The following is a 12,783-nucleotide window of genomic DNA, read 5'->3' as shown; positions in this document are numbered from 1 at the left end:
TAGTTTTTCTTCTTTTAAATATGCTCTCTTCCTTTACCGAGTTGATTCCCTTTATGTATTTAAAAGTTTCTATCATATCCCCTCTGTCTCTTCTTTCTTCCAAGCTATACATATTAAGGTCCTTTAACCTTTCCTGGTAAGTTTTATCCTGCAATCCATGTACTAGTTTAGTAGCTCTTCTCTGAACTCTCTCTAGAGTATCTATATCCTTCTGGAGATATGGCCTCCAGTACTGCGCACAATACTCCAAGTGAGGTCTCACCAGTGTTCTGTACAGCGGCATAAGCACTTCACTCTTTCTACTGCTTATACCTCTCCCTATACATCCAAGCATTCTGCTGGCATTTCGTGCTGCTCTATTACATTGTCTTCCCACCTTTAAGTCTTCTGAAATAATTACTCCTAAATCCCTTTCCTCAGATACTGAGGTCAGGACTGTGTCAAATATTCTATATTCTGCCCTTGGGTTTTTACGCCCCAGGTGCATTATCTTGCACTTATCCACATTAAATTTCAGTTTCCAGAGTTCTGACCATTCTTCTAGTTTTCCTAAATCCTTTTCCATTTGGCGTTTCCCACAGCACTGCTACATGCAGGTTAAACATACAGCTCTACTACATGCAGGTTACACATACAGCTCTGCTACACAGTACACAGCCTGCTACATGCAGGTTACACATACAGCTCTGTTACATGCAGGTTACACATACAGCTCTGCTACACAGTACACAGCTCTGCTACATGCAGGTTACACATACAGCTCTGCTACACAGTACACAGCACTGCTACATGCAGGTTATACATACAGCTCTGCTACACAGTACACAGCTCTGCTACAGCCAGGGTACACATACAGCACTGCTACATGCAGGTTATACATACAGCTCTGCTACACAGTTCGCAGCACTGCTACATGCAGGTTAAACATACAGCTCTGCTACATGCAGTTTACACATACAGCTCTGCTACACAGTACACAGCTCTGCTACATGCAGGTTATACATACAGCTCTGCTACACAGTTCGCAGCACTGCTACATGCAGGTTAAACATACAGCTCTGCTACATGCAGTTTACACATACAGCTCTGCTACACAGTACACAGCTCTGCTACATGCAGGTTACACATACAGCTCTGCTACACAGTACACAGCAATGCTACATGCAGGTTACACATACAGCTCTGCTACATGCAGTTTACACATACAGCTCTTCTACACAGTACACAGCTCTGCTACATGCAGGGTACACATACAGCTCAGCTACACAGTACACAGCTCTGCTACATGCAGGTTACACATACAGCTCTGCTACACAGTACACAGCTCTGCTACATCCAGGGTACACATACAGCTCTGCTACATGCAGGTTACACATACAGCTCTGCTACACAATACACAGCACTGCTGCATGCAGGTTACACATACAGCTCTGCTACACAGTACACAGCACTGCTACATGCAGGTTACACATACAGCTCTGCTACATGCAGATTACACATACATCTCTGCTACACAGTACACAGCTCTGCTACATGCAGGTTACAAATACAGCTCTGCTACATGCAGGTTACACATACAGCTCTGCTACACAGTACACAGCACTGCTACATGCAGGTTACACATACAGCTCTGCTACATGCAGGTTACACATACAGCTCTGCTACACAGTACACAGCTCTGCTACATGCAGGTTACACCAACAGCTCTGCTTCATGCAGGTTACACATACAGCTCTGCTGCATGCAGGTTACACATACAGCTCTGCTACACAGTACACAGCCCTGCTACATGCAGGTTACACATACAGCTCTGCTACACAGTACACAGCACTGCTACATGCAGGTTACACATACAGCTCTGCTACACAGTACACAGCTCTGCTACATGCAGGTTACACATACAGCTCTGCTACACAGTACACCGCTCTGCTACATGCAGGTTACACATACAGCTCTGCTACACAATTACACAACATCTGCTACATGCAGGTTACAAACCACATCTTCTAGTACAGAGCTCTGCTACATGCAGGGTACACATACAGCTGCTACACAGTACACAGCTCTGCTACATGCAGGTTACACATACATCTCTGCTACACAGTACACAGCTCTGCTACATGCAGGTTACAAATACAGCTCTGCTACATGCAGGTTACACATACAGCTCTGCTACACAGTACACAGCACTGCTACATGCAGGTTACACATACAGCTCTGCTACATGCAGGTTACACATACAGCTCTGCTACACAGTACACAGCTCTGCTACATGCAGGTTACACCAACAGCTCTGCTTCATGCAGGTTACACATACAGCTCTGCTGCATGCAGGTTACACATACAGCTCTGCTACACAGTACACAGCCTGCTACATGCAGGTTACACATACAGCTCTGCTACACAGTACACAGCACTGCTACATGCAGGTTACACATACAGCTCTGCTAAACAGTACACAGCTCTGCTACATGCAGGTTACACATACAGCTCTGCTACATGCAGGTTACAAATACAGCTCTGCTACACAGTACACAGCTCTGCTACATGCAGGTTACACATACAGCTCTGCTACACACTACACAGCACTGCTACATGCAGGTTATACATACAGCTCTGCTACACAGTACACAGCTCTGCTACAGCCAGGGTACACATACAGCACTGCTACATGCAGGTTATACATACAGCTCTGCTACACAGTTCGCAGCACTGCTACATGCAGGTTAAACATACAGCTCTGCTACATGCAGTTTACACATACAGCTCTGCTACACAGTACACAGCTTTGCTACATGCAGGTTAGACATACAGCTCTGCTATATACAGGTTACACATACAGCTCTGCTACACAGTACACAGCTCTGCTACATGCAGGTTACACATACAGCTCTGCTACACAGTACACAGCAATGCTACATGCAGGTTACACATACAGCTCTGCTACATGCAGATCACACATACAGCTCTTCTACACAGTACACAGCTCTGCTACATGCAGGGTACACATACAGCTCAGCTACACAGTACACAGCTCTGCTACATGCAGGTTACACATACAGCTCTGCTACACAGTACACAGCTCTGCTACATGCAGGTTACACATACAGCTCTGCTACACAATACACAGCACTGCTACATGCAGGTTACACATACAACTCTCCTACACAGTACACAGCACTGCTACATGCAGGTTACACATACAGCTCTGCTACATGCAGATTACACATACATCTCTGCTACACAGTACACAGCTCTGCTACATGCAGGTTATAAATACAGCTCTGCTACATGCAGGTTACACATACAGCTCTGCTACACAGTACACAGCACTGCTACATGCAGGTTACACATACAGCTCTGCTACATGCAGGTTACACATACAGCTCTGCTACACAGTACACAGCTCTGCTACATGCAGGTTACACCAACAGCTCTGCTTCATGCAGGTTACACATACAGCTCTGCTGCATGCAGGTTACACATACAGCTCTGCTACACAGTACACAGCCCTGCTACATGCAGGTTACACATACAGCTCTGCTACACAGTACACAGCACTGCTACATGCAGGTTACACATACAGCTCTGCTACACAGTACACAGCTCTACTACATGCAGGTTACACATACAGCTCTGCTACACGCAGGTTACAAATACAGCTCTGCTACACAGTACACAGCTGTGCTACATGCAGGTTACACATACAGCTCTGCTACATGCAGGTTACAAATACAGCTCTGCTACACAGTACACAGCTCTGCTACATGCAGGGTACACATACAGCTCTGCTACACAGTACACAGCTCTGCTACATGCAAGTTACACATACAGCTCTGCTACACAGTACACAGCACTGCTACATGCAGGTTACACATACAGCTCTGCTACACAGTACACAGCTCTGCTACATGCAGGTTACACATACAGCTCTGCTACACAGTACACAGCACTGCTACATGCAGGTTACACATACAGCTCTGCTACACAGTACACAGCTCTGCTACATGCAGGTTACACATACAGCTCTGCTACACAGTACACCGCTCTGCTACATGCAGGTTACACATACAGCTCTGCTACACAATACACAACACTGCTACATGCAGGTTACACACACATCTCTAGTACAGAGCTCTATTTGATGGCTACAGTTCTGTACACTCTACCAGCTGCTGTGCACATCTGACCCCTCCCACACACGTGACTCGTCACATGGTCATGACATCATCATAGGTCCTTTGCCTCTCCAGCAGCTAGCAGCTCTGTCAGGTGAAGAGTGTGTGTAGTAGGGCATATTTTGAGTTAGGGAGGACGGAGTTTTGGCTGATGTCTGACGGAGTTTTGGCTGATGTCTGACGGAGTTTTGGCTGATGTCTGACGGAGTTTTGGCTGATGTCTGACAGAGTTTTGGCTGATGTCTGACGGAGTTTTGGCTGATGTCTGACGGAGTTTTGGCTGAGGGACGACGGAGTTTTGGCTGATGTCTGACGGAGTTTTGGCTGATGTCTGACAGAGTTTTGGCTGAGGGACGACGGAGTTTTGGCTGAGGGACGACGGAGTTTTGGCTGATGTCTGACGGAGTTTTGGCTGAGGGACGACTGAGTTTTGGCTGATGTCTGACGGAGTTTTGGCTGAGGGACGACTGAGTTTTGGCTGATGTCTGACGGGGTTTTGGCTGAGGGACGACGGAGTTTTGGCTGAGGGACGACGGAGTTTTGGCTGAGGGACGACGGAGTTTTGGCTGAGGGACGACGGAGTTTTGGCTGAGGGACGACGGAGTTTTGGCTGAGGGACGACAGAGTTTTGGCTGAGGGACGACGGAGTTTTGGCTGAGGGACGACGGAGTTTTGTATGAGGGAGGACGGAGTTTTGTCTGAGGTCTGATGGAGTTTTGCCTGACGGAGGATGGAGTTGTGGATGATGTCTGATGATGTCCTAATATGTATGCCGTATAGGTGGCTGATGTCTGGGTATATTTTGTAAAGGACCTCCGGGGTGTAGTACCAACGTGTGAGTATCTTATAATAATTCTCCTGTAAGCGGACGCATGAGGAGATCTTCGGAGTGAGTGCTAAACACTTGTTGAGGGAATCTTGTGACAGTGTATTTTGTAGGTCCTTTTCCCATTTTATCATAAACGATAAGGCTTCAGGTTTGTTATATTGAAGTAACTCTGCATATATAGTAGTTATCTTTTTAGTTGGTTCTTTCAATTGTAATACTTTTGACTCAAATTGAGTCGGATTTGTATATTTTGCTGGAAGTAATGCTTTCATAAAGCTTTTGACATGTGTCAAATGGAGGTAGGACAGAGAGGGTACGTGGAGGGTTGTTCCCAGTTTTCTAGTAAATAACCCTGCGAATCCAGCAGGTCTATGATTAGGGTGGTGAGGCGTCTGAGGGAACTCGGAAGGGTCTGGAGGAATTGAGGTGGTGCATCCCATAGTATATCTCTTATTTGTAGTAAAGGAGATATAGGGGTAGAAATCAGCAAGTGTTTTAGGTGGTGGTTCCATATACTAACCGTGTTTTTTGTTAGGAGGCTAAAAAGCTTTGTATGGGACAAAAATTTGTCCGATAATAGGAGGGATCTTAGTGAGATGCGGTTAATTGCTTGTTTAGCTTGTATGTCCAGTCTGGTCTCTGAGTGGCGGAGCCAGTCTAGACACCGTACGCCTTGTATAGCTATATAATAACTACGTATATCTGGTACTCCCATTCCGCCCTGAAGAGAAGGTAATGTGGTGTAATGTTTTTTAAGTCTAGGTTTTTTCTTATGCCACAGGAAATTGGAGAGGATGGTCTGAATTTGCGTAAAGAAGGATCTAGGAAGGGGTATTGGTAAGGTCTGTAGGTAATATAGTATCTTAGGCAATAATATTGTTTTGATTAAAGAGCGTCTACCGAACCAGGATGAGAATTGGATGTCCCAAGTATTAATGGTTTGGCTTAAAGCTTTGGGGAGTTCCTGAAAGTTTGTTTTCTATAAATCTTTTAGGTCAGCTGTTAACCAAATTCCCAGGAATTTTAGGGAGATGTTGGACCATTGGTAAGGTGTAATTAATTGTAATCTGTTTTGGGTTTGTAAGTCTAATGTCACGTTGAGAACTTGGGATTTGGCTGGGTTTATTAGGAAGTTAGATATTTTCCCAAAAAGGTCAAATATATTCTGTATAACGGGGAATGCTGAGTCTAGATTTGTTATTATTACCAAAAGGTCATCCGCAAATGCGGCAAGGTGGTGCTGTACCCCCTGCAGATCAATACCCTTTATTCTATCATCTTGTCTAATTGCCTGAAACAAGCATTCTACTGTGAGAACGAATAGTAGAGGAGACAAGGGAGATCTTTGTCTGGTCCAATTATTGATCTGCAGGGGGGGGGGGATAAAGTACCATTTATTAGGACCCTGGCTGTGGGTTTATTATACATTGCCATGATGGTAGAGATAAATTGGTCCGGTATACCAAATTTGTTGAGCGCTCTTTTCATGAATATCCAATCAATACGGTCAAACGCCTTTTCGGAGTCAGTGCCTAGTAACACTAATGGCACCCGACGGCTACTAGCGTAGTTTATGATATGGATCAGTCTAGTGGTATTCATTCTGCCCTCTCTCCCAGCCACAAATCCAACCTGTTCACTACGGATCAGAAGGGGTAGAATCGTTTTTAGCCGAAGGGCTATGAGTTTGGCAAACATTTTGAGATCGGTGTTAAGGAGTGATATAGGTCTATAGTTGGCACAGAGAGAGTTGTCCTTGCTCTCTTTAGGTATGATTGTGATATGTGCCATCAACATCTGGGACGGCAAAGGCTCTCCTTTTAGTGCCCCGTTACATAGGTCAAGAAACCTAGGCAATAGGGCAGTACGGAAAGTACGATAGTATAACAGCGATAAACCATCTGGGCCCGGACTCTTATGGGGGGGGACGGGGGTTTTAGCACTTCATTTAATTTGTGGATTGTAAATGGTTTTAGTAAAAGCCTGCACTGTTCTGCAGAGAGAGAGGGCAGACTGAGGGTAGCCAACCAGTTATCGAATGGCGTAACCTTATCTTCTACGTTTGTCAATAAAGGAGGAGGGGTGATATTGTATAGACTTTCATAAAAGTCTTTGAACCGGGAGGCTATCTCATCAGTGTTTCTCAAAGGATGTGAAGAGGGTAACCGGATCATATGGATATAGGATTTAGTTTTCCGTTTTTTTAATCTGTGCTAGCATAAACTTTGAGACTTTGTCGCTATGTGCATAGTACTTATATTTAGCTGATAAAAATAGTTTAGCTGTACAGGCGTTAAGAATGTTCTTAAGGGTAGATCTCAACAGTGTGAGTTGTCTTAGGGTCTCATCAGATATGTTTTTTATGCATATTTTCAAGTTTCTGGATTTGTCTAGACAGGTCCAGTATTTGTTGTTCCTTTTGTTTTTTAATGTAAGATCCAAGTCCTATAAGGTGACCCCTAACTACCATTTTGTGAGCTTCCCAAATTGATCCGTATTTCACGTCAGGGGTGTCATTGAGCTTAAAGTATTCCTCAAGCAGCTCGGTTATTTTCATATTATGGTCTGGAGAATCGAGCAAAGACTCGTTCAGCCGCCAGTTGGACATGGGTTTGGGGAGCTGTCGGAGCATATATATTCCCAAATGTAAATGTTTGATTACCCAGTGTACCCTTGATAAAAATGTAGGAGGGGAGGGGGTGGGGTGGGGGGGAGGATAAGGTATGGAGGGGGGAAAGAGGAGGGGGGGAGAGGGTAGATTAGGGGATAGGCCTATTTTGAGAAAAATAATTCAGGGAAGTGGAGATAGAGATGAGAAATAAAACTCTGGATAAGCTCAGAGTTCAGAAAATGAGATCACAGTAAGTGAGAAAAGGATAAACTTAGTATCAACTATGACCTTAGCTAGTAAGAAGGATTCAAAATCTTTAGAATAGTCCCTTGATGCTATGGAGACTTCAGGTGAAGGACTACTTGTGGACCAGGAATGGAGGTTCCCTCAAGAGGAAGAGGAGCAGGAATCGGGTAATCTTCCTGTGGAGAGTCAATCCGGGTCTAGAGAAATCCTTCTTGGGGTCGTCTTCATCATCCTTCTCTTTAAGATCTGGGATCTGGAGGACGCACTCGGGGTCCAAGGTTCCAGCACGGGTATAGCTGGTAAGTTCGTTAGGTTTTTAACGATGTACCAATCCGGTATATCCAGCGGCTCTATCTCCAGGGTGTTGTATACCTGGGGAAGGTCAGAGGGAGATCTGATCACTAGCTTGCGCCCCGGGTTATTAATCAATAAACCAAATGGATGGAGCCAACGATAGGTGATAGATTTCTGCTGCAATACTCCCAGAAGAGGTTTTAGCGCTTTTCTTTTCTGTAATGTCATTGGTGATAGATCTTTGAATAAAGAAACAGTGGTACCGAAGCAGGCAAGTGGGTGTTTTTCTCTCGCCGCTTTAAGCAATTTTTCTTTGGTGCTAAAGCTGACTAGTTTGCAGATTATGTCTCGTGGGGGTTCTTGTGGCTTGGGAGTAGTGATGTCGCGAACATAAAATTTTCCGTTTGCAAACGCCGATTTCTGAAAATGTTCGCGAACGGGCGAACCGCCATAGACTTCAATTTTAAAACCCACAGGGACTCTTTCTAGCCACAGTAGTGATGGAAAAGTTGTTTCAAGGGGACTAACACCTGGACTGTGGCATGCCGGAGGGGAATCCATGGCAAAACTCCCATGGAAAATTATGTAGTTGATGCAGAGTTGGATTTTAATCCATAAAGGGCATAAATCACCTAACAATGCAATTTTTTTTGAACAACGTGGTTTAAAACATCCAGTGTGTGTATACGATCAGGTATGATGTTGTATCGATCAGGTAGTGTAAGGGTTACGCCCGCTTCACAGAGATTGACAGACCAAACTCCCCTTTTAATGCACCGCAAACAACCGCAAATAGTCCATTTGCCCAACCGCAAACTCCCCATTTGTTCAAGGTTGGATACCAAGCTAGCCATGTCCCGTTGATGTCATTGAAGGTTTCTTCCTCCACCCAGCCACGTACAAGGGTCCCGGAAAGGTGAATTGAATTGATTTTTCGAACGGGGAGATGGTTAAAAAAACGCTGGCTCCCTCCCCTTTGTTTGAATCCTTGGTCACTGCGTCTGTGCCGTGCAATTTACTGCCCCACCCGATATGAGTGGTATTTTCTGTAGTTCTCTCTTCTCATCAGTTTAATCCCTGTTACGTCCCCAATCTGGGGTCAATTTATTAAATAGATTTTTCGAACGGGGAGATGGTTAAAAAAATGCTGGCTCCCTCCCCTTTGTTTGAATCCACGCCACGGTCACTGCGTCTGCACCGTGCAATTTACTGCCCCAGTGGATATGAGTGGTATTTTCTGTAGTACTATTCTCATCAGTTTAATCCCTGTTACGTCCCCAATCTGGGGTCAAATTATTAAATAGATTTTTCGAACGGGGAGATGGTTAAAAAAATGCTGGCTCCCTCCCTTTTATTTGAATCCACGCCACGGTCACTGCGTCTGCACCGTGCAATTTACTGCCCCACCGGATATGAGTGGTATTTTCTGTAGTACTATTCTCATCAGTTTAATCCTTGTTACGTCCCCAATCTGGGGTCAAATTATTAAATAGATTTTTCGAACGGAGAGATGGTTAAAAAAAATGCTGGCTCCCTCCCCTTTGTTTGAATCCACGCCACGGTCACTGCGTCTGCTCCGTGCAATTTACTGCCCCACTGGATATAAGTGGTATTTTCTGTAGTACTATTCTCATCAGTTTAATCCCTGTTACGTCCCATATCAGGGTGGGATTGCCTTTTGTGAAAAAAAAATTTAGGCCGGGTACCTTCGACTGCCTTCACAGTGACAGACCAAACTCTGATACACCAAACTGAATTGATTTTAGGAACCGGGAGATGGAAAAAGCAGCTTGGTCGGTCCTCTTACTTGCAATGTGCTGTGACACCCTATATTAGTGGTGTCTTAACTAGTACTATTCCTATCAGTTTAATCCCTGTTACGTCCCCTATCCGGGGACGTGTGTCGAATTGATTAACCATTGTCGAATTAACGAACCATTACGACATCCTGGAATAATTTAGTTCTGAGCTTTGTATTGGAATTGATGGGGATTTTTTTAAATTGTCTGCATTATTTCTAATAAACTATTAAGAGACTTTATTATGATTTTTTTATTTTATGTATTAAAAACCCACCCATACAACTTAAAAAAAAAATATAAAAAAATGTATGTTTTTTCTATGAAAAATTATCCAGCCGATCGCTTTTGGTCTGATCATAATGAAGCAACGGCCTTATCATCTGGGGTGTGGCAACATTGCCAACACACTCATAGAGGTGATGATCGCTTCATTGTGATATGCAAGCCCCTTCACCACAACAAGGTAACGATCACGAAGGGGAATTGACACTTGTATGTGTCTTTTTTTTTTGTTTTGTTTTTGCAGCCACAGTGCAGCACCAGAGGCCAGAAAAATTAGGCATGTACACATGCCTGAAAAATAATGTTATTGTTGCAGCCGCTGTTGTAGCAGCGGCCGGAAAAATTGATGTTTTCAAGGCAGAAAGGTGACTAAAACATTGCGGCTTGAACCCTAGTTGGTGGCGGAGAATTCATGAAAGTCATCCGGTATGCAGACATTAAATACAGCAGCGTGGGGACCATTTTGAGGCCAAGGCATGTCATCAGGCCCTTTGTTAGTCAAACGTATCCCCCACTGTCAGTCCCTTCGGGATCCATGCCTCATTCATCTTAATGAAGGTGAGGTAATCAACACTTTTTTGACCGAGGCGACTTCTTTTGTCAGTGACAATGCCTCCTGCTGCACTGAAGGTCCTTTCTGACAGGACACTTGAAGCGGGGCAGGCCAGAAGTTCTATCGCAAACTGGGATAGCTCAGGCCACAGGTCAAGCCTGCACACCCTGTAGTCAAGGGGTTCATCGCTCCTCAGAGTGTCGATATCTGCAGTTAAGGCGAGGTAGTCTGCTACCTGTCGGTCGAGTCGTTCTCTAAGGCTGGATCCCGAAGGGCTGTTGCGATGTGTAGGACTGAAAAAGCTCTGCATGTCCTCCATCAACAACACATCTGTAAAGCGTCCTGTCCTTGCCGCCGTGGTTGTGGTAGGAGGAGGATTACTTTCACCTCTTCCCCTGTTAGATTCCCGTTGTTCTGTGACATCCCCCTTATAAGCTCTGTAAAGCATATTTTTTAGTTTTGTTTTAAACTGCTGCATCCTTTCTGACTTTCGGTAAGTTGGTAACATTTCCGCCACTTTCTGCTTATACCGGGGGTCTAGTAGCCTTTTTATACGAGGGTCCCTCAACAGACATGACAGCATGAAAGACCCCATTTGCACAAGGTTGGATGCCGAGCTACTCATTTCCCGTTCCTCGTCCTCACTGATGTCATTGACGGTCTGTTCTTCACCCCAGCCACGTACAACACCACGGGTCCCAGATAGGTGACAACAACGAGCACCCTGGGATGCCTGCTGTGGTTGGTCTTCCTCCTCCTCAAAGCCACATTCCTCCTCTGACTCCTCTTCCTCACACTCCTCTTCCAGCGTTGCCGCAGGTCCAGCAAGCGATGATGACAAGGCTGTTTCTGGTGGTGATGGTGACCACAACTCTTCCTCTTCACGCTCATCTACAGCCTGATCCAGCACTCTTCGCAGGGCACGCTCCAGGAAGAAAACAAATGGGATGAGGTCGCTGATGGTGCCTTCGGTGCGACTGACTAGGTTTGTCACCTCCTCAAAAGGACGCATGAGCCTACAGGCATTGCGCATGAGCGTCCAGTAACGTGGCAAAAAAATTCCCAGCTCCGCAGAGGCTGTCCTAGCTCCCCGGTCATACAAATACTCGTTGACGGCTTTTTCTTGTTGGAGCAGGCGGTCGAACATTAGGAGTGTTGAATTCCAACGTGTCGGGCTGTCGCAAATCAAGCGCCTCACTGGCATGTTGTTTCGGCGCTGAATGTCTGAAAAGTGCGCCATGGCCGTGTAGGAACGCCTGAAATGGCCACACACCTTCCTGGCCTGCTTGAGGACGTCCTGTAAGCCTGGGTACTTAGACACAAAGCGTTGTATGATGAGATTCAGCAGAAGAGTTTTCAGCCGAGGAGGTTATGGAAGAGGATGGAGTAGGAGGAGTAGAGGAGGTGGCAGTAGGCCTGCCTGCAAGTCGTGGCGGTGTCACCAACTCCGCTGCAGAGCCACGCATTCCATGCTTGTCAGCCGTCAGCAGGTTGACCCAATGCGCAGTGTAGGTGATATACCTGCCCTGACCGTGCTTTGAAGACCAGGTATCAGTGGTCAGATGGACCCTTGCCCCAACACTGTATGCCAGAGATGCCATGACTTCCTTTCCAATCACTGAGTAGAGGTTTGGGATTGCCTTTTTTGAAAAAAAAAATTGTCCGGGTACCTTCCACTGTGGTGTCCCAATAGCGACAAATTTTTTGAAGGCCTCAGACTCCACCAGCTGGTATGGTAAAAGCTGGCGGGCTAAGAGTTCCGTCAAGTCAGCTGTCAGACGCCGGGCAAGGGGGTGACTCGGGGACATTGGCTTCCTACGCTCAAACATTTCCTTTACAGACACCTGACTGTGGGCAGATGAGATGGAACTGCTGAAGGTGAGAGGCGAAGTGGCGGGTGGTTGAGAGGGGGCAAGGAGGACAGCAGTGGTTGACGTGGCTGAAGATGCTGGACCAGGAGGAGGATGGTGGCTTTGAGGTTGTGTGCT

Source organism: Bufo bufo, chromosome 6 (genome assembly GCF_905171765.1).
Source record: "Bufo bufo chromosome 6, aBufBuf1.1, whole genome shotgun sequence".
Classification (NCBI taxonomy): Eukaryota; Metazoa; Chordata; class Amphibia; order Anura; family Bufonidae; genus Bufo; species Bufo bufo.
Note: the sequence above shows the minus strand (reverse complement) of the source record.